This window comes from Thermobia domestica, chromosome 4 (genome assembly GCF_964235325.1).
Source record: "Thermobia domestica chromosome 4, izTheDome1.hap1.1, whole genome shotgun sequence".
Taxonomy (NCBI): Eukaryota; Metazoa; Arthropoda; class Insecta; order Zygentoma; family Lepismatidae; genus Thermobia; species Thermobia domestica.
In genome coordinates, this window is record NC_137457.1 from 321585463 (window position 1) to 321608485 (window position 23023).

At 35.3% G+C, this 23023-nt stretch overlaps 1 protein-coding gene across 3 annotated transcripts in view; it reads left to right on the forward strand.

Annotated features, from left to right (window-relative positions):
• Window positions 1-23023, forward strand: part of LOC145684384 (uncharacterized) — a 169963-nt gene that overhangs the window by 139482 nt on the left and 7458 nt on the right. The window contains exons 1-2 of one of the 3 annotated variants that reach the window (XR_014131288.1): window positions 8181-8325; window positions 19356-19533. The exons of 1 other annotated variant lie outside the window; for it this stretch is intronic. The gene's annotated coding sequence lies outside the window, so the exon portion shown is untranslated. Of the gene's footprint in view, window positions 1-8175; window positions 8326-19355; window positions 19534-23023 lie in introns of those variants that run through there. One more of the 3 variants, XM_081756640.1, reaches the window with a different exon arrangement.

Consider the following 23023-nt stretch of genomic DNA (forward strand, 5'->3'; position numbering starts at 1 on the left):
TCCGCGAATTCTTTGCTATGTTGCAATGTGTGAACATGTAAAACTACTTACAAATAAAATAATCTTCCATCCAGTCGCAAATTTAAGAACTACCGGAAATGAGATTTCATGCTTTTTAATTTTTAATTCTTACAAAAAATATTATTGAAACCTGGCAGGTAATAATACCGGTGTAGTGGTTAGCACACTTGTTTATGGTTCACGGGTATGATTTCTGGTGGGAAAGAACTTAAAGCATTACACTAGCTTGAATCACGCTTTTAACAGAATCCCCAAGTCTTACATAGATACTGCTGAAAACAAACATTCAACTCTAAAAGCAGGGTATAAACAAACTGCGCTCCATGACATTAAAAAAATGGTTTGATTTGATTTTGAGTTTAATGTCTTACATGTTTAATATTTCTTATGAAAGGTTTATTATTTTTTACTCTACCCATGTGAAAAGCTTAGGACTCATATTGGATAAGGAAGTAAACTATAATATTCATATATCTACTCAGTGTAATAAAGATATTACTTTATTACGTCGACTTTACAAAGCCAAAGACTTTCTATCTCAGTCTATGAAATTATATCTCATACAAGTTCTTGTTTTACCGTTATTAGACTACTGTGACGGTGTATATGGACCATCTCTCTCCGTTTACAATTCTAAAACTATACAGAAAATACAGAACTCCTGCATTACGTTTGCCTTTAACTTAAATAAATCGGATCATATCCTACCAGTGTTAAATAGAAACGATATTTTAACAATGTCGAGAAGAAGATACCTACGCAATAGTTGTCTGATATATAAAATCCTTAAAACTCAATCCCCACAATATTTATATTGTAAATTTACAAAGCGGTCACAAATTCACTCTCACGTTACGCGTAACAGTGAGAAATTCAATGTACAAAGACTTAAACTGAAGATAGTGCAAGGATCATTTTCTAGAGCAGGTCCGAGAGTATGGAATGCTATACCAAAAGTTCTCACGGAAATAAAGTCATTTAATTCATTTCGAAATTCATTAAAATCACATTTGATGAAATCCCAGCGACTGGCCTCTGGCACTTACGACATGTGCAGGTTTATGTAACAACTTAGCTAAATCCAACAATATAGATACTTTCGTTGCATATGCCACTTGTTTATTTCCTGGTTTACTCTTTTACTTGTATTATTTTAATTTTTTATGTTCGTTTTGATGTGTAATGTTTAATATTGTATTCTTTTGACAAGGGTTAGGTGGTAGAGCAGTCATGGCTGAACCTCGCCCGCTTCAATAAAGACATTTTCATTCATTCATTCATTCAACGTATTTCATATGATGAATTGGAAAATATGTACTAAACAAAAACCATGGAAGCTGATAAAACCGACAATTAGGGATGATAAAAGCACAGCACTCACTAAATGCACAGCAACTCAATATCTTTTGTTAAATTTCTAGCAAAAGCAACCTCAAGCTGCTTCGATTGAATAGTTGCAATTTGCATTTTCATTTTATCGCAGCAACTGTTGAAACTTAAATTAAAATATCACGTTGTTAACAAACATTCTACTTAATGCAACTATTAAATAATCATTTTAGACAATGTGCTTTATTTTGTTAAATTATTTCTGTAAAACATGCTCTTTCTAAGCCTAATACCACTTCTGGTATTTATAAAGGTACAAACCACATGCTTAATATTAATTATGCTACATGATTATCCTATAAGAGCTAATCTCTATATAGGAAAAAAGATTTTAGAGACTAACTGACTGACATAAACGTCCAGGTCACACTGTTTTTAACGTAGAAACATGAAATTTGAACAGAGTGTAGATTTGTGACGTAAGGCACCAATAAGGAATAATTTTTAGATAGTCATGGGAAAGAGGACAAACGAGGGTGGCAGTTATTTGAATAAGATGGCCACAGTTCGGAATCTCTTACGATTATAGATGCAAATTGATAGTTGGAGTTTACACTTAAATCATATAATACGACATGTTGCAGCGTTTTTATTTATTTTTTTTGTATTACTTCACCTAGAAGAGAAGGAAGAGGAGAGTTGATGTTTACTAAACTGCCTTACGAGATGTTCAAATGTTGTGCGAGACTCAATCTAGATGATCCCTATACGAAAAACAAGAGGAAGAGCGCACGTGTTGTTTTTAGTTGAATTTCTTTTTAGTGTCTTCCGTTTGAAACAACTCGAAGTTTTAATTTAAACATATAGTGTTATAGGTATTTTGTGCCGTGTTATTGAGCCATGTGCCATGTATTTTGTGCCATGTGCCATGTGCCATGTTTATTGAGCTGAGCGAAGCGAATCTCTTATACTCGGGTTAGCCGTTTGGTTGTCCGCGAACTCCTCCTAGACCGTTTGGCCGATCTGAACCAAACTTAGCACGCTGATAGAGTATGTCGTGCTGAGTGACAACATAGGTCGAAATCAAAAATCCGATGTACCATCGAGGAATAATGACCGAAAAACGCTTCCTCCTAGACCGTTTGGCCGATCTCAACCAAACTTAGCACGCTGATAGAGTATGTCGTGCTGAGTGACAACATAGGTCGAAATAAAAAAATCCGATGTACCATCGAGGAATAATGACCGAAAAACGCTTCCTCCTAGACCGTTTGGCCGATCTGAAGAAAACTTAGCACGCTGATAGAGTATGTCGTGTTGAGTGACAACATAGGTCGAAATAAAAAATCCAATGTACCATCGAGGAATAATGACCGAAAAACGCTTGCATAGACTTAACATGGGGAAAAAGTTTTCACGCGATTTTTTTGTCAACAATTAAAAATGGCATTTATTATTGCATAATGGCCAGGAATGATTACGTAGTTTAAGCTCGCTCAGCTCATTTCATTGCAATCGGGTACATCCATTGCATGCCTAGTCTAAAATGCAACGAAAAACTAGTGATCGTGAAGAAAGAAAAATGTAGTCAGCAGAATCAGATTCCATAGTGTAATCGAACAGAAGTAGAAATTGCTATAAATAAATTAAAGTAACCCAAATCTCCAGACGCAAACATAAATCCAGCTGAGTTAATTTTACCTGGTCGAGAAAAATTCCGGAGCCAGCCATACAAACTCATTTTTCTTATCTGGAACAAGGAGGAATGCCACAAGAGTGGAAGAAAACAATCATTGCTGGAATTCCAAGAAAGGCCACAAAACTTATTGTAATAATTATTGAGAATTTTGCTACTTTCAACAACCTATAGAGCCCTTTCGAACATTCTATTAGCAAGATTGACACCGTATCCTGACAAAGCTATTGGAGATTATAGGTAACGATTTAGGCGAAATTAATCAACTATCGACCAGATACTTACAGTTCGACATACACTCGAAAAGAAATAAGAATACAATACCCCGTAACATCGATTTTTTGTTGAATTTAGAAAGGCCAACTAGTCGGTTAGGGGAAATAATTAAGATATGATTAACTCAATCCTTAGTAAAGTCCAAGTAGGAAAATTCTTCTCCGAGAGATTTCACTTCGAAAATGGGCTGGAACAAGGAGATGCGTTTTCACCGTTCTTATGAAATTTTGTTTGGGAGTACATTTTAAGGAAAATCTAAGACAAGAAACAAGGCCTAGAGGTCATTCCATGCGAAGTGGTCCAGAGGTGGTTGCTCGACCATCTCCGAAAATTATAAAAAATTGAGTGCGTTTATGAAAACTAGTGAGAGCGAGCGTTTAGGAAAACTACAATTGCTCAGGACGTATGATTCAGATGAACACCAAACAAAAACGAATGTTTACAGTAGAAACTGAGGTATACAGAGAATATAAACTTTTTCGTCTAAATAATATGCAGGGATGCAAACCAATACATGAAATCATCAGAAAAACTACAGAAAATTACACTTTAATGGGATGTGTTTTGGAATGGCATAAAGTAGGGGGTTCATAAGTTTTGTGCTGAACACTATTGCATCTAAAGAGTCTGCAGAAATATCCACCGCTATGATACTACTGAACTGTGGATTTATGATGGTGTGAAAGTTGATGTTTGTGATTTTGATGTCATTTTTGGGGCGTAATATCTGAAAAGGGGAAAGTCAGGGTGCGAATTGGCGGGGGGGATGCCAGGGATTTCCCCCCTGACAAAAATCTTTCCCCCCTGGGGAAAAAAATTTATCCCTGGCCGGGATAACTTTTCCCCGTCTGGAGTAATTTTAAATGGATATGAAGATAGAAAAAGGAAACAATTCTTACTTTGCGTAGCTAACCTAAATATTGCTTGACTGAAAATTTATGAAACATCTCACATCTCAATTGTTTTGTACTTGTTAGTAAATATATATATATATATATATATATATATATATATATATATATATATATATATATATATGTGTGTGTGTGTGTGTGTGTGTGTGAGGACGGTGCGCATATGGGTGAAATTCATCCCCCTCTGGGAAAATTTTTCAATTCGCACACTGGGGAAAGTGCTAAAAATTGCTGTTTATGCCACAATTAATTCTGTATGTGAATAAACTATTGCAAAAAAATTAAACTCTCGCCAGTGCCTCATCTTCATTACCTCGGTATGACTTTGGACTCTGACTACTTTGGAATGTACATCTCGACACCCTCACCACCAAAGTGCAACCTGTTTTCAACCTTATCAGTGTACTCAGCACTAACCGATGGGAATGGACTTAGGCCGAACCTCCATTGCATCCGAATGCGACTGCGTACGCGAGTACGAATGCGAACTGCGAATTCATGTGCCTCTACTACATCCGAAGTTTTGTGAATACGAATTAAGTTGCAACATCTCTTTCAAACCTTCAACGTGAAATATTTTTGCTTGAAAATTCATATCTTAAGGTTTTAATAATAATAATAATAATAATAATAATAATAATAATAATAATAATATTTATTAATTTCCTTTGTGTGCAAAATAGAGTGAATGTCGCTTCTGTGGTATCCGCTATTTTCACTTTAAAATAAATTAATTAAATAAAATTAGAGATTGCAGAATCAATCAACTTTATAAGAAAATTTTCTCCATGAGTAAAAAACCCGTTTTAGCTATTTCAAACATATTAGCCAGTAATTACATATATTTGTAAAATCATTATTTGAGGAACAAAGATGAAATAGAAATTGAATAAAAAGTTGTGGTTCATGTATTAATTAAATCTTCATATTTTAAATAGAAAACAAAGAAAATTACACATACCTTCCACTCCAAGTTCTTTACTTACATCTGCCCATAATTTGTTCACAACGTATCGTTTGTGGTAATCTGGATGAGCTTGGATCGACAATGGCACTTTATCAAATACACAATTTATTAAAGCATCAATATTTATTTCCCTTTTTATTTTCATTTTTTCTCCGCACCTCGCAACGTCGTCTGCTTTCACGCAAAACAAACTTTCTTCTCTCACGTAGTGCTCAATTTCTCTGCAGACGACTTTCCGTTCGCACGAATTTGGAAGAACTTTCCCAGCATGTTGGGATCGCTCGCATTCGCATCTTTTCGTCGGTTTTCGCAATTCCCAGGTCGGAACTAGTCGTGGCACTTCTATTTATTTACACGTGCTGGTAAACACGCATTTGCATTCGCATCCGGAAGCAATGAAGGCGCTGCCTTAAGTTAACAGTTATGTATTTTCCGTCAATGTTTGGTATCAAGGATTTTATATGGCTGCCCAGCTCCCCTACCTAGACGGATCAGTGAACTGTGTGTTCGATTACAAGTGTAAGGAGTCCGTTCCGTTCTTTACCAATCTCAAAACTCACCGAACAAGGCACGCCTGAAAGAAGCAGGTATCATTCCTTACAATATTAGATCATTTCATGTTGCTAAACTATTCATCTTCAAACGAATGGCATATACAACGGTTAAAATATGAAACAAATCTTTAATAACCTCCCGTTATCCGGAATTTCGGTAGCAGGAGCGCACGCTCCGAAAACAGTGAATCAAGAAATAGTGAACTCAAATAAGAATACCAATATTAATACTACAATACTCTTGGGTCGTAATCGACAACTTACCATTCGAGCATTCAATATAAATCTCCACACTGATGTTATTCACGAAGTTGTCCGACGTAGCGTGGACGTAGAGATGATGCAATCTAGACTCAGAATTTTCAGAATACACTTGCCTAAACTTGTTATTAAAAACCATATGTATTTATTTACTATATTTGTTTCTATAATACCACATTCTATCACAAAATAGTATTCATATACACAACAGATAATGCTCACCACAAACGAACAATATTTTGACGTAAACAGTAGCTTCAATAATGACTTGGTAACGTCACTCACTCCAATTATTGATACCGTTCAACATAAAACCGAGATTGACAAGTAATTTAAAGAAACATGATATTTAGAACAAGGAAACACAAAATACTATATACAACAAAAATAATAATAATACATGCAATAAGGTTTCTCTACTATACTTCTAAGTCTTTTCAGAATAAATGAAAGTCCAGACGACAGTAGCAAATTATGTTATTTCAAATGTCTAGAAAGAAGTTTGATCTCTTATTTATATTAGTATTTATTATTCATTTATTATTTCCTTTTTTACGGATGCACTGAACTATTATAATATACTTGCCACTTGATATAACTGTTTCTATCTTCCGTTCTGTCTTTGCCTGAATAGATGATTCACTAGTGAAATACTAATTTGAATGTAAAGTGACTAACTGATTGACACTTGATAGTCGCGACTGGCGAACTTTTATTTAAATTGAATTCAACTTATTACTGATATTTCAAACATTCTTCACAGATAAATATGTTAGCTAGCACAGTTTTCAGAAATAATGCAGTTATTTAACGATGTTATATCACTACTGTGGTTGTTAGATATTTTTATAGCTATAATTTGAAGTAATATTCCGCTATTATATAGGCCTATATCAAATATAGATTGATTTTCTTTCAAGCGCTTTTTGTGGATATATGTTTCAAACTTAAGCTTAAGACTAAAAGAATTCAATACAAGGGAATGCGTTCATATTGTGCGCTCATTATATGCACGACGTTCTATATTTACTGATCCTTTAGAGTGTCTACAAATTATTAACTTCTACTAATATAGACTGGCGCAAGAAACTTTATATTTACTTTTTGTAGCACTGATATGCAGTATCCAATAAAATAGATTAGATTATGAGTGAGGTATTTGAAATGAATAATATTACATCGGCTTACATAAATAATGTATCAATATTGCAGTTTTATTTTTTATATGCGCATATGTTATTACGGTAATATCAAAAGAATTCTATAAGGTTACGAGTGCAAAGCATGCTTTAGTGTGTCGTATACTGTATACAAATACCACTTGTTTTAATTCTTTTCGTTGACATTAGTACGTGACATGCGATGTTTACTTGCAGTGGCTGGCTTCTTCACGAATATGGCTTACTTGTTAGTTTCTTACCTTGACTGATAGGTTAACACAAAACAAAACAAGTTCTTAAACACTTCTTGTTCTATTAATTCACCTACAAATACTTCTTCATAGTTGCAATTTTATCTTATTCTTTTCTTTATACTTTCCCACTTGTTCTTATTACACTGCATTTCTCCTCTTCTGTCTACCTGCAACCTGCTCCTCCTGCTCTCGATTCAACCTGCTGCTCCCTGATCATGTGTTGACAATGTTGCCAGTGAAGTTTAGACAACAGTGGTGTTCAGAAGGTAACTGAGCGGAGCGCTCAGTCACACCGCTCGAAGTGAGCGAAACGCAGAACTCGCGAAAACAACACGTACAAAAATGATGATGGGGCAGCGTGTCCTGTCACATATTGTACTTATCACAGAAAAACTCTACCCTACTATCTACAACTGTCTTGGACCTACAATGCATATCTTCGTGTAAAACAATGGATGATTCTTATTTACCGAACGCCCAATACCTGTACTACCAATCATCTTACACTACAAATATCACATCTACGCAAGATGAATTTCCATATCTATCGCCTCACTGGCTACGCTCCACTCCCCAGTGTCTAACAGCGCATCAATGGGAATATTATATTAACCAGCATCATCCAGACGCTGTACTTACACGGATGCCTCTTAACAGGTAAAAGCTTGACTATCGAAGGTGGAGATTGGTGTTTTTATATCCCATTACAATTTACGCTTTACTCAGGCACTGCCTGGCCACACGTCGATCAACATGACCGGAGAGTTCGCAATTAGAGCCGCATTATAACGTGTGTTATGCTTCAAACCACCTGTTAGCTGTATTTGTATTGATTTTAATAATGCTCTTCGTCTTCTTCTTTCTATTGGATTCTGCTAAATATTCTACAACAGGTATGTCAAATACTACGCAAAGGACTGCAGGTACATTTCATACATATAAGTACTCACAAACAGAGTAGTGATGGGTAAATTCCCGGGAAGATTCCCAGAAATGGGAATTTTCCGGGAATTTATGTACAATCACAAAGAAAGTTGCATTCTATTACTGAATTATAATTTCAAAGATAAATTCGTTTTTTTTTTAATTACAGTATGTTATTACTGTTGTTTCCAGAGGAGTCTTTGAAATCTATATTCTGAACGATGTTATGTTATTTTATTAATATTCTATTATATTAAAATAGTACGCATAAATGAATATTTATTTAAAACATGTCCTATGAAAGTTAATATGTTTCAAGAATGGTATAGTAAGTCCACATACTTTTAAACCGCTAAAAAGTTTAAATTTACATGCAAGTGGGTTTTCTAAACTTGACTCTACTACTGATATTATAAACATAATTAATTTTTAAATATTATAAACAATTTGGATATAGTATACGTAAGACCGTCTGAGTTCCAGAAGAAGCTGGACGCTCATACTTTTAGGGATTACTCATTGAGTATCTGCGAACTTAGAAAGGGGGTAACAAACCCACTTTCATTTACTTATCCACTGATACGAAAATAAAAAAGAACGTACCTATTTGCCCTTGTACTTTATATGCTATAGCGCATTACATTATATGCAACAAGGATTTTGGTCTGCATCACGATATAAATTTAAAAATATTTAACATTTTTCGAATCGAAATCAACAAAATTTATTCTATAAAGTAAAAATAGAATGTTAAGCACATATAATGAAGACAGCGCAGTGATTTAATTTGGTAACATATAAATATATAATATGAAGTATCCTCGTGCACGGAAGACAGGGGGTTCTCATGTATACTATTACCGACAATTTTGTTAACATCTGCACACACACACACACACACACACACACACACACACACACACACACACACACACATATATATATATATATATATATATATATATATATATATATATATATATATATGTTCGCAATATTTGCATTATACTTTCTTATCTTTATAATTTTGCATGTAACATTGCCACACACGACTTTTCTTTCTACCCATTCCTTGAAATATCATGCGTTAATTCACATGTAAGAGAAGTCGAAGTACCTCTTCAGAAATTGAAATTTTCACCCGTGAATTATGCAGTTTCGCTTGTGCATTCTTTATTTGCAGCTTAGATACTTGTTGATTCTTCCTCGTTTCATTTCTGCTGTTTTTTTTCTCAAATGTAACGAGCACATTCCTATTCTCGTAGAGTACTTTATATTTCGTGCAGTTTTACTACACGGATCCGTAGTACAGTAGTAGTAGAAGTAGAGCAGAAGTAGTGATAGGCAGTGGGAATATTCCCGGTGGAAAGGAATTTAAAAAATGGGAATATTCCCGGTTTTCCCTGGCCTATAAATACCCGGGAAGGAATTTATTTCCATTTCTTTACTTTATCTTCCAAATTATAAGAACCATGTGACTAATAACTTTATTTTAATATATTATGATTTACTTCTAGGTTTTAAAGAATTTGGAGGTAAAAAAATTTGAAATTATTTGACTGTACTTTATGTAACTAATATGATTTTTTAAGTTCTATTTTCATTTGCACTAAAAGTTAAGGTAATTGCTTAGTATTGGGATGGGGGGGGGGGGGGAATAGCAAAAATTAGAAAGATTTACGGAAGAAATGAGTTGATGGTTGTGTTCAAGTAGTCAAGAAAGTATCGAACATTTTTTTTTTTTTTTTTTTTAAGGGCACTAGGGAATTTGTAGAAGCCGTAAAGGTAAGTGGAAGTAATTTATATGAGAAGAGAAAATGAATTGTTGGTAACGAAGATAGAAAGCAACGTGCATTGCGGTGCTCCAACCTGCTTTTACTCGCTTACGCTCAGTGGGCACTGCTGTCTGAATTTAATGTTGGTAATGTAATTTAATGAATGAAGGCATAAAACAATCGCATCGGAATAGAATGTCGCAAAAAAATGTGTGCAAAATCTGGCTCCTCAAAGTTAAAGAATAACCAAAAGTAACAAAGTACTAATTTACAAATGATGAAAAGGATCCATTTTGTAAGATATTGTAGAATTATGTAGAAATAGAGATGTACTACTATTAATAAATCCTGAACCACCGTTAGTAATAGACGTCGGTCTGTCTCCTCTGTCTGACTGGAATTTCTGAAGAGGTACTCGGACTTCTTTTACATGTGAATTAACGCGCAAAATTTCGAGAAATGGACAGGAAGAAAGTTCGTGTGTGGCAATACTACATGCAAAATTATAAAGATATGAAAGCATCTTGCAAATATTGTGAATATAGATATTTATGTGCAAATGTTGACAAAATAGTGCGGCATGCGTCTTGTAGGAGTTACCCAGCCTAATTTGTTTATAACATTTAAAAATTTCATATGTCTATATTATCAGTAGTAGAATCAAGTTTAGAAAATCCACGTACATGTAAATTTAAACTCTTTAGCGGTTTAAAGTATGTGGACTTTCTATACCATTTTTGAAACATATTTACTTTCATAGAACATTTTGTAAATAAATATCCATTTATGCGTACTCTCTAAATATAATTTTTAAAAAATAACATCGTTCAGAATATACATATTAAAGACTCCTCTGGAGACAACTGTAATAATATACTGTGATATAAAAACCAATATAACTTTGAAATTATAATATAGTAATAGAAGGCAATTTTCTTGTGATTGTACATAAATTCCCTTTTTGGGAATATTCCCGAAAAAATATCTTTCCGGGAATTTATCCATCACTAGGCAAGAGTAGGGGCAGAAACGGGTTAGAAGCCCCGCAGAGGTTCGTTTGGTTCTGTTTTAGACATAGAAAATCTAAAGACAAATTAAAGACTTTCATAAATTTTTTTGGGTCTTCTACAGTCTCTTGGTGCGTATAGTAGTACTGCAGCCTTTATTTACCAGTAATTGACTTATTCGTGGACACAATACCAAAGTTTAACAGCTTGTTTCAGCACTTTTTGTTATACTTCGGAATTTGAGATGAAACAGAATTCTTTGCTTAAAGTTCTTACTTCCTTGCTATATTTTCTGTATTTTATGATGGTTTATGTTATTTTGCATTAGGTTAGAATTTTTGGATTTGGCTGTCAGAATTCCTTGCTGAAAATTTGTACTTTCTCGTATATTTTCTATTATGTTGGTGCCTTATGTTAGGTTAAGTTAGTACTTACTAATTAGGGTTACCCTTGTGTATCATCAAAGCATTTTTCTTGTAAATATATTTTTTCACATAATTTTGACCCACATCTTCTGTAACTACCTCATCTTTTTTTAATATCTAGAGTTTGCATCCACAATAGTAAAGCCCGTCTCACACGGATCTGAACTAAGTTCTCAACTCAAGCTGCTACTTAACAGTGTTGCTTTACTCAAACTTCCATGCAATTTTTTTTTATCCTGAGGTGATAAAAGGGTAGAACTTGGTAGGTTTTACCAGCGGAGCCTCTCGTGAACACTGTAGTAAACAAACGAAAAATGTGATACGCACAGGGCAGCCAACTGCCATAATGGTAAATATTATTGTTTTTGTATTTCACAAGATGAGTTCATTCGAAGAGGATAATGGCCATAGCAGCGGTATCTGCTCTGTTGCTGACACAAAATCCGCCCTCGACATCCCCCTCCCAAAAAAAACGAGAGAAAGAGTAAAGAGGAGCTGGTGGACCCGAGAGTGAATTCTTGGGCACAATAATGCACAGAAAAGCACCGTATTTTGAACGGTGAATAATGAACTACTTACAGGAGAACCGTTCCTTAAAAAAAAAAAAAAAAAAAAAAATATTGGGAATTCCGTACGATATTGACCTTAGTAATTCCGAAAATTTTGGAGCGAGATACGAATACGGGGGAGTCTGTATCAGCTAAAAATTGGTCTGTAGATGCTTTGATCCACAAGATTCTAAAACTGAAAGTAAAATGACTTGTCCAAGTTTGTAAATGAGAGCAGTTATCAGGCGCGGAAAGCTGAAATAAAGAAGAAAGGACATTTTTCTAGTATATTTTCTGGGTGCTCAGCTCAGTACCCACAAAAATGCCCACATAGCCCATAAAGTAAACTTATGCCGCGCCTGGAACCGATCTCATGCATTACACCGGAACTTTTGTATTGTGCCAGCATTGTAGGACTGTTCCCTATAATTTCACGTAAGCCACATAACACTGATGACAATTCTCTCTCATTGTTTCTGTTTTTGACGCTGGTTTACTTTTGGTGGATCACATTTGAATTTTATGTTTACAAGTGTAGGATTGCTAGGATTGTTACAAGTGGTTTACGACAGATAAAATAAGTGAGTTGATATGAAAGATGTGTGTATATAAAAAATTTTCTACCGGTGGTGAATTTTTGCACAGTTTCCAGAAGTTCTATTTTGTTTCAATTAGAACGCAACTAACATAGCTCAATGATAAATGATATTGAAACTCGTATCATTGTCAAAAACCCACTCACTTTCACTACCTTTGCTTATGCGGGTCTCCCCTTTCGCCGACGCGCGTGTTCCCTTTGGACGCAACCCATTGTTAAAGGTCGGGCATTACAACTTCGCTCTGCTATGACTCTGTTGGGTAGCATTCGTGCTTTTTAGTGGCGACCTAGCGCAGATTGTCTTGTGTTTTTGGGCTGTAGTTCTATGGATGCATTCGGACGCTGTACTTATACGCAAATGGTAAAAGAATTATAATTTTTCAACAATTTCTTATGATGCTCGATTGAATTTTTACTACGCCATGTGGATATTTCCATGTCGCTCAGCGTAAATCATTTAGAAAATGATAAGGAAGTACTTAGTGAAAGAATTCTAATTTTTGAACAATTATTTCGAGTGTTGCGCCATAAGTAAACCTGCTAGCTACGGCTGGTACTATATGTTGCATGGTTGTGCAACCGGACATTTTTTTAATACTAAAAATATTTTTAAGTATTAAAGTAGTGTATCAGTAAAAAATAGACCTTTGGTCTTGAGCGCAAAACAGTATTGATGCATTTCTGAAAGAATCAATTAAAAAACGGAAAGAAAGAGAGACATTTACATTTCCAGTGGCAGCGAACGTTGCCTCTGGAGGCAGTAACATTGAGCATATGGCAGAGAGCTCCTATCTCTTAACATGGGGAAGTGGATTTATTCTTGCATCGCTCCTATCTTCCCGTATTGCTCTCTTGCGATTGCACTTTCTTCTGCAACTGTTCAGCTTCTGTAATAGTTACGAATTCCTCCGCTTATCAGCGCTTCACTCAATCGATAGGGTAAAGGAGATACAGACGCTTGGAAAAAAGAAGTTATTCACAAAACATACACTCGCAAAGAACAAATATAAGTCTGGTGTTGGCAGGGACGGTTCCAGGCTCAAAGTTTGGAGGGGGTGGCGGTCGTTCGAAGTCAACAGTTTTTATTTAACATTTATAATACAATTGTGAAAATTCTTGGGATAAGCTTTATTTAAAAAAAAAAAAAAAAAAAAAAAAACTTTTCTGGGGGTTCGATCGAGTCGAAGAAGAAAATGTCTTACTACTAATCTAATTCCTATCTCTCTGTGTTTCGTGGACGTGATTCTGTGTTCGATTTCCGGCGGAGAGCATAAATTAATATCAAATCATACACTTCCAATACTCATCTGTCTTCTTTAGTTTAATTTGCAGGAATGTTACATTTTTTTTTGTCATTTTCGAAGGAAAACATCTTAGATTTCATGCTTCTTTATAGTAGAACAGCAGCCAAAGTACGTGATTTATTGAAAATGGACTTTTTTCTTCCTTATATTCATAGAAGGAAATGCTAACAAAATGCATATTGTCGGAGAAGAGATGTGTTTCTCGACCCTAAAGGAACTAAACCGGAAAATATTTGCGGTTCTTTCTGTTCAGAGAAACTTCTCGAGAAGCATTTCAGATTTCAGTAAAGTCATAGAAAAAGAGAGACATTTATTTTAGAATTTCCGAATATCCCGCTCAAGAGGGGGCGTTTCAATAATAATAAAATTTCCCTTTATTTACTCACAAATTACGGAATATGAGGATTCGTTTCATTTTGGTATGTAAAATTCGGCATGCAAACTCATAATAAAAATAATAGAGCACAGGTTTAAGCGTGTGTGAAAATTTTCTCTTGAAGGGAAGATGAAGGATTTCTATAGTAGTGGGATCCGGTGACTCAGTGATAGAGTGTTCACCTCTGGGTCAATTCCAGCTTGCGTCAAGTGTCCTTTGTGGTGTGAGGAGCACCGTGCGCGTGAGTTTTTTCGGGGTTCTCCCGTTTTCTCTCGCTATTCATTCCACCATTTCATTCATTTATCATCATCATCATTATTGCCGTTAGCCTACCCGGTATCAGCGTGCGACGTAAAACTCAAGGATTTCATTTCATTTCTATAGTAGTGACATTTCTCGTTTTATGAGAAAGTGTTCAATATAAGGACTCGCTTAGACTGGAGATGTGAAATTCTTAATGTAAACTCTTAAATAAAAATAATGGATTTAGTGTTTCCGAATAACTCATTTCTAAGGTGAGAAAGAGGAAACATTTTTATAATTGTGACTTTTAACTATAGAAGGTTTCGAGGAAACCGCCAATACGTGTCGCACACCACAAGGAGGCAATGCAGCAAACGAAAGCGGAAACAGGTGGGGTGATTATTTTTTAAGCGACATAGGCAAGGTAACTTTGTTTAAATCGTTCTTTATGTAAGAGAACGTTCAGTTGTTATCTCTAGAATAGCAACGACGTGCACAATATTATCAATTGTACGAGAAACAAGAATATTTCTGTTACATTTCGAGCATGCTTTTTATTTTTTAACCACCTGAGTACCCTGATGTTGAATAATTTTCGTGAGCTCTCTTGTGGCTAAGCGGTTAGCGTTCGCGCCTTTGGTGTTGGAGACCCGGGTTCTATTCCCGGTGGGAGCTCATGTGGTTCGGATTCCACGTAAATCAGTAGGTCCACGTCTCATATAGCCTCGCTGCTGAACGGGACGCTAAACTAAAATCAATTCAATTCAACAATTTTCGTGTTAATTCTATTTTTTTAAAATTTAGTACATTAACAAAGAAAGACAAGAATTATCAGCAGATAAACGATGTTTTTTTCCTTCTTTTCTGTTCTGCTATTGTATTGATGGTTGTTTTTGACTTCAACGTTCCTTTCGAGCACAGAAGCCTAGGGCGCCGATTTCTTTGTAAATTTCCAGAGGGCTCATTCAGATGGAGAAGGTATATATATATATATAAGGATTTCAAGACAAATTGCACTCAAATTATGCCCAATATTGTATATTCATAATAGGGGTCCCGGCCCCCTCAGGATAGTCGCCCTTGACAGAAGCTATATATAGGTGACCTCGACCTAAAGTATAATGCAACGTATGTTATAAACAGTCTGTTAATTCCGGAGTGAGTGACAAAAAATCTCATCAAAGAAACTGCATTAACAATAAAGGCTTGTTTCCCAAGCGTATTTATTGTTTATTGTTATCACAAAAATTTATCCATAGCCTCGCTGCTGAAAAGGGACGCTAAACGAAAATCAAATTTAAATACTATGTGAATATTAGGTTTTCTACATTGAAAAGTAAAAATAATGCATACCACTGCAGTTTTATTCTTCTGTTTTTTCATTAAATTTCTCATAAGGTTTCACACACCTTATTCCATGCATCCCGTTTATCATTTCTATCTGTACATTTCGCACTTTAAATTCCATATCTCGGGATATTTTTCCATTGCGTTAATGAATAGTTCTATGTTCAGTTCTTCGCTTTCCATTTCTGCGGGCGCGGGAAAGTCTGGACTTGTGGCTTGACTCATTGCCAGCAATGGTTTGCCGACCAGCTACACCTGTGCGGACTCGCTGCGAGCCAGCAGTCCCCGCAACTCAATGTTTGACCGCTGCGGGTCCGCAGCAGATTCGTGCTGGAAAGTTTGCACGTGTGGCATGAATGATAAGAACCAACGTATTTCCGGCTCGCGCGGGTCCGCAATAGAGTTTTCTGCTGCGGGCCCGCAGGAGACTTTTTTGCACGTCTGAACCGAGACGTATGCAAGTCCATAAGAAAATAGAAACTGCTTCTATGTCTTCCAGGTCAGGATCCAAATAAGGGCAGCAGAAAATTTCAACCTGAACTAGGGGCAAGTTACCTCTCACACGATCGTTAAGTAAGATCGTGAATTTTAGATTGTGAATCGCAGCCTTACTTCATTCCCGTCTGAGACAGGCTTAAGAAACACTGACTTCAAAAAAGTTAGCTGGACATACGTTGACTACGTTCTCAACATACAACTACAACGACCCAGAGAAGAGTGAGGTTGCCAGTACTAAATAAATTTTTGAAAATATATAAGGAAAATACTAACAAAATGATTCACATTACCGAAAATAAATCATAAAAAGACAAACCTGTTCTACCACCAACATCTGTTACTTTACAATACACAAGTCAAATGTAAATATTTATCTACATTAAACGCTGATACGTCATTCCACCCATACTTTATTAGAAAATTACATTAAATTTATACTAATATTTGAGCCTATTTCTATAAAATTTAATACAGTTATTGTTAGGCGCTAAATTTTTCCATGTTAGCCAAATGTTGTCGTGTTCACAATTCGCAATCTTTAAAAATGACAAGATAATGGGACCTATGATAGTAGATTGCTCTCGATCAGAATAATGACCTGCCCTGAATGCTAGCATTTTTCAGCGTTACACATTTACCTCTTCCATTCAAATTATGCTCTTTAGTTGTTGTGAATAATTTTGTGTTTATTGAAAAACACAGGGTAGGTTTTCGTACATAGGTCCCCCCATATAGGTAAGTAGCTAGATTGGTTCATATCTGCACCAAAATTCAATATTTAGTTCACATAGTGGTGCCGAGTGAGCGTTAGCGACTGTAAAGAGGTTAGTGCCTCGGAAGGTACGTTGTTTTCTGCCTTTGTTACAGCTAGGTGGAAAGCAGGACCTGCGTTCTACAAGGATGCCACAAAATCAAATAAACCGAACATTTAATTTTAACGAATTTGGAAATATTAACAATGAAAGTTTATAACAAATATTAGTTTACTATGCAATAGAAAATTTATGAAAAAATTACATTATAATATATATAATTCAGACTTCAATTAAGGGACACAGTGGCCCAATGATTCGGAGCTTAGCTGTGGCGTATGGGTTTTTTGGTTTGATTCTTGTCCAAGTACATATGAATAACTTCGTGTCCGTGGGTTTCTCAGGGTATTTCTGTTTCCTCGTAAATTCTCATTCCATTACTTTTTACATCATTATTCACTTGCCGTAATCATGTTAAAGGGTAAAGTCATGGGACACTAGACAGAAAATTTTTATTTCATTTCAGTTTTCAAACTTCTGTTTCGTTCTTTTTGATAACAGGAAGCAGTTTGAAACATTGCATTATTTCTACGTCAATAAAAAGTCATAATTATATTAACCTCAAATTACATGTTACCTATTCTTCCGTTTCTTGTTTTCAGAAATTTTCAGTATCAGTTTCATGACGCCAGCAGAACTAGAAACAAGACGGTTTTGGTTTACACTGATATATGAATTCCGGTCAGATTTGTAAAGAAACTGTTAATAAGCATATTTCGAATAAACTCTCAAATCACTAGACTAGCAATTGCTGTGAAAAAAGCCGTTACAATAACTGATATATATATATATATATATATATATATATATAAAAGGGAAAATATTTAAAGGTATATTTCTATAGAATAGGCGCCGTTATATGAAATACTCACCTTTACTTTTTCATTGTGGGCACTATTGTTGAGTTCTATTACGAGCTCTATTATGAGTACTCTGTTTTTCACAACGTTGGAACCTACTTTGTGAAGCACGTGTACTGATATCATTAACCTATTTCATAATATTCCTCTTTAAGTATTTCAGGATTTGTGGTATTTCCTTTAAGATGCCCAAAATTTAGGAAAAAAGAACAAAAGAAAGAAACAGTTTGACAATTCATGTGAACGCAAAGTGTTCAGAATAATACCGTTACTGAAAAAAAAAAGCTAAAGCAAGAATTTAGCAGCTTAATTGGTTAGCGGCGCCGTCTTGCTGGAATCATTAATTTTGTTCATCACCTTCAAGAAACAAAACAATCTGTGTAATATTCTATTGGTATACTGGGATGTTAACTGGATTTTCAGGATATTACACAATTTTAATGAAACGTTCGGACATATTCCATGTAACGCGTGTGGAAATTCAGACAAATATTACTCATTTTAACATTTTGCATTCTAAGGTGGATGAGCTTGTTTCATCAGTAAAGATAAGAGAATTTGGCTCTACTAATTCATAGTTCTCAAAAAACGTTAGCGTCTTTAATTCGGTCAGATCCGTTGTTTACTTTAGTTCTTGTACGCAGCAAACACAATACGCAAAAACTTAATTTTGTCGCTGATTGAGCAGTATATAATCTATGTTTGCACTCACAGCTCTTAAGGTTTTGATGGCGAAAGCTGCGACATTGCCAATTTCAGCTAGTTATACCCAGTGAAAACAGTGAGTTTCTAGAAGGTCTTCTTGCTTCAACTCAATCGCGTAAAGTCATCCGTAGAAAGCGTCCTAGGGCCTATTCCATCTTTGGACTTTGCAGCTTTTCACTTTGTGCTGTGCAAATGGCATCAAGGTTTATTTTCGACGAAAAAACATTTCTGCTAAGTGAAAAGTGCAAAGGGAAAACTTGCAAAGACCTTGCAGAAACTTCTTTCTTTTGTTCCATCATCAACTTAAGGAAAGTGCAAAGCAAGATTTTCAAAGTTGTGACGTATTTTGTAAAGTGAAGTTTGGTTTCGCCTGGATGATTGTCTAAGAACTATTGTAGTTTGAAAATGTTTCGGAGGTTATTATATTCACCGAGTTAGGATGAGATTCCTAAGAAAATGTATAAGAACAGAATCAACTTCCACTGCATTAATTTATTTCAGTTTAAACAATGCTTTCGTTTGACAAGTGGGCAAGTGAAAAACTTATTGGAGCACATCGGACAGGCTTTGGAAAGAACATCAAAGTGTAGCAAATCCCATACAGCAAGACATCAAGTACTCCATTGCTTTCGCTGGCTAGGAAAGGATGCTCGAATGCATGGATTAGGACAAATGCACGGTATGCCAAAATCAACTGTTTGTAGAACAGTACATGATGTTCTGAACTCTATTTTAAGCATTATGTTTCCATATGTAGTAAAATTGTCAAATGACAAACAACATTGCACGTGATTTTTCACGGAAAGGTGATTTTTGGGTCAGTTTTTTGGTGCAAACTGGAACACTTATTAATATCGATGCCCCATCGCAAAATCAAGTGGTGTTTGTAGGCTGACATGGGAAACATTCAATTAACCTTTTGATGATATATGGTACAGACAATATGTGTTAAAGCGCTAGTGCAAATTGACCTGTAAGTGTACATGATAGTCGTGTTTTATATAATTCTGCGGTAAACCATCTATTTGAAGGAGGTTGGAGACCGTTCCCCGGTGCAACTTTGTTTGGCGAAAGTGATTATGGATTGAAGGATTTGCTTATACCGCCTTTGCATAGGAATCCAGAAGATGTGTCTGAGCAGCGTTTCAATAGAGCAAACAAGAGTACGCGGAGAATTATTAAAAACAGTTATGGCATTTTGAAAGAGCGGTTCCCGTGTTTCAATCATACTCGAATGAGTCCACAAGAGGTTTTGAAGGTCATTCTAGCGTGTGCTACGTTGCATTATGTTGCATGTACCGTTGGTTTGGAGGAGTTTCAGGATACGGGGAATGACTTGGAAGAGAACGATGATGAGACCGCCGATATCGGGGAAAAGAACGTAGCCCACCCGGCAGCAACTGAACGCTTAAATGGCCTTGTGCGATACATTTCCTGAATATATATATCTATATGACAGAATAACATTTATAATTTAACCTAGCTAACCGAAACTGGTTAAGTATTGACTTCACACATTTTACTTTATTAAGTAATGGCAAAGGTTAACTATTTTTTGTTTTACTTTATACATGCTTCACTATACTTTATATGGTGGTCAGAATCTTTCGGCCCATTCCGTCTCTGTTTCTTACCTGTCCACCAGATTCGTACATATTTATAATATGATTGCAAACTAATTAATACAATAAGTGTGAAAACAACGCACGAATCTGTGCTAAGTGACCAACACAAACTAAGTTTGCATGTATTCTGATTCCAAGCAGGGCAGAATTTGAGAAATCACGCGTGATTTTGCTCGCGTAAGTAGGCACGTTAACGATGGTGTGTGTATAATGAAAGGCAAAGCGAGGATCATCATCCTGTTTTCTCTGTAGTTGCTCAAATTACATTCGTTACTCATGTAAGTAATTTGTGATTATAGAAACAAAGTTAAAAAATATGATCCTTAATTATTTAACTATAATCAAAACTAGCTTGTACTGACCACCTACCATAGATAGAAGCACATTTTTCGTACTAATTCGCTTAGACATATATCCGCCATCGGAAATTTGCCTGTTCCCTACGGACGCAGCTCGATTATAGCCCTCCTGCTTCGTCTTGGCAGCAACGATATCAGATGCAAAAGTACCTTGTAGTGAGCACGTTGCAAAGTTCGGTTCGTGGTGTTGAGATGTGTGAGTTTCACTGTATATAGCTAAGTGTTCATGTGTTGCTAAGTTGGTAGTTACATATCCTCGTTTTTTTTTTTTTTTTTTTTGCGAGGTAAAAGACTTTACTTGAAAATTAAAAAAAAATTATTTAATTCTTTTCTACACTGTTTATTCTTCCGTTATATTTTTGTATTTCAAGAAAAAATTGTGAATATTTATTTCGTTTTCTAGATATGACGTACATTTTATTTATGCAATTCCTGCTTCTGATGTTAATTCTTTATCAAAGTAGATCTGACATTCAGTTTTACTTTTTTTTTTTTTTTGGATCGAATTCCCTGCCGAGATGTGAGTAACCGAACTAGCCCTCAGTGTTAACCGTACCTGAGGGATTACTTTGGAAGCATTATGCATTTCTCAGTCAAGAGGATGGTTGAGCTATGCTGCAGGTTCGGTTCGATTAGAGGACTCCTACATATTCGATTATGCATCTGGCCGTAAATCTCGTATAGGTTTAACATGCTTTTTCTGTAGAAAAAAGAAGAGTTATATCAGGGAAACGAGAATATTTGGTACCCTGACCTTTCAGATTTAAAACTTTCACTTCTTTTTATCACTTAGAAAATATGATTCGCACTTCACTAGACATAATTTCATTACAGTGTTACCTGAAAGCACTGTTGGTAAATTTATTCACATACTAGTTGCGCGAATACTGCCTAAATTTTGTTTCCAAAAGTGATGACTATATTGTTATTGGTTTATTTACTAACCTATCAAACAAAGGTCCTTTTAGTCGAGGTAATTTGCGACTCTATATCCTGTTTTGCACTTTTCAATTACATTCATATCTCGAAATTTTTTCTGTTAATATGTAAACTAATAATAATCTTCCTCTCACGCAGTGTGGTTTTAATCCTTTTCATTTAAACCGGTCAATCGTGTGTAACATACGCAGAATGTCTGTAAATAACACCAACAATGTAATCGTGTTACGTAACACTCACAAATTTCATTTTCAATTAAAGAGGTACGTACTATGATTTCTGTATTTCTTTCAACTTTAATATACTTATTTTTCATTTTATAACTTGTTTAGTATTCTAAATGTTTGAAGTGAGCAACCTAAAACTATTGTAAGTATACCTCGAGCAATGTGATTTTTTCACAGCATGGACATTTCTTGAAATCAGTTAACTAAGTTAAGCAGGATGTTGTTACATTACTTAATGACATAATAGGATTCTTGCCATTGATAATAAATTCAGAAATTTTTGTACTCACAGGTTTCAATGACTTCTCGTCGTTTTCATGTTGCGTTCTGTAGCCGCTGCACACCGATTTTCAAAATAAATAACCCAACAGAAAAAGACTGGACGATAACAAGAATTGAAAGGGAGGGAGTATAAAGTACACGATTGGTATAAAAAACAAAATGTAGCCCATCCTTCGGAATAATTATTTGACATTGCAATAGACAGCAACAAAATTAAAAAAAAGAAATTCGCCGATAATAATGAAAAAATTGAAGGGAGAGAAGTACAAATCAGGAAACGACGTCAAAGGAAATAATATTTAAAATGTCGAGTAAGCATTAAATTTAGAACATGAATAAATCATAATTACGTAACAAGAAGTATGAAAAGTTCCTCAGACACTAGTAGGGTCGCAACTGCTTCCATTACTGTATACTACACTAATAACAACATTAACAAAGTAATACTATAGTTACTCAGATCACACTTGGCAAATACACAGGGTTTACTACTCTCCAAACCCATAACACAGGACAAATGAACCAATACACAGACGGAGATCACTTTATATTCCTACTGTTAATTAACTGATTTGTATACATTTTACTAGACAACAATAATCGTCTTTGCCGCCAAACTAAACTCGTAATTTATAACATTTTTCGCAAGACACGATGCCAACTACGGAAGTGTAAATAAATAAATTCTTGTGTAAAAAACATTCAGTGACCACTAACTTGTTAAATATTGGACGTAA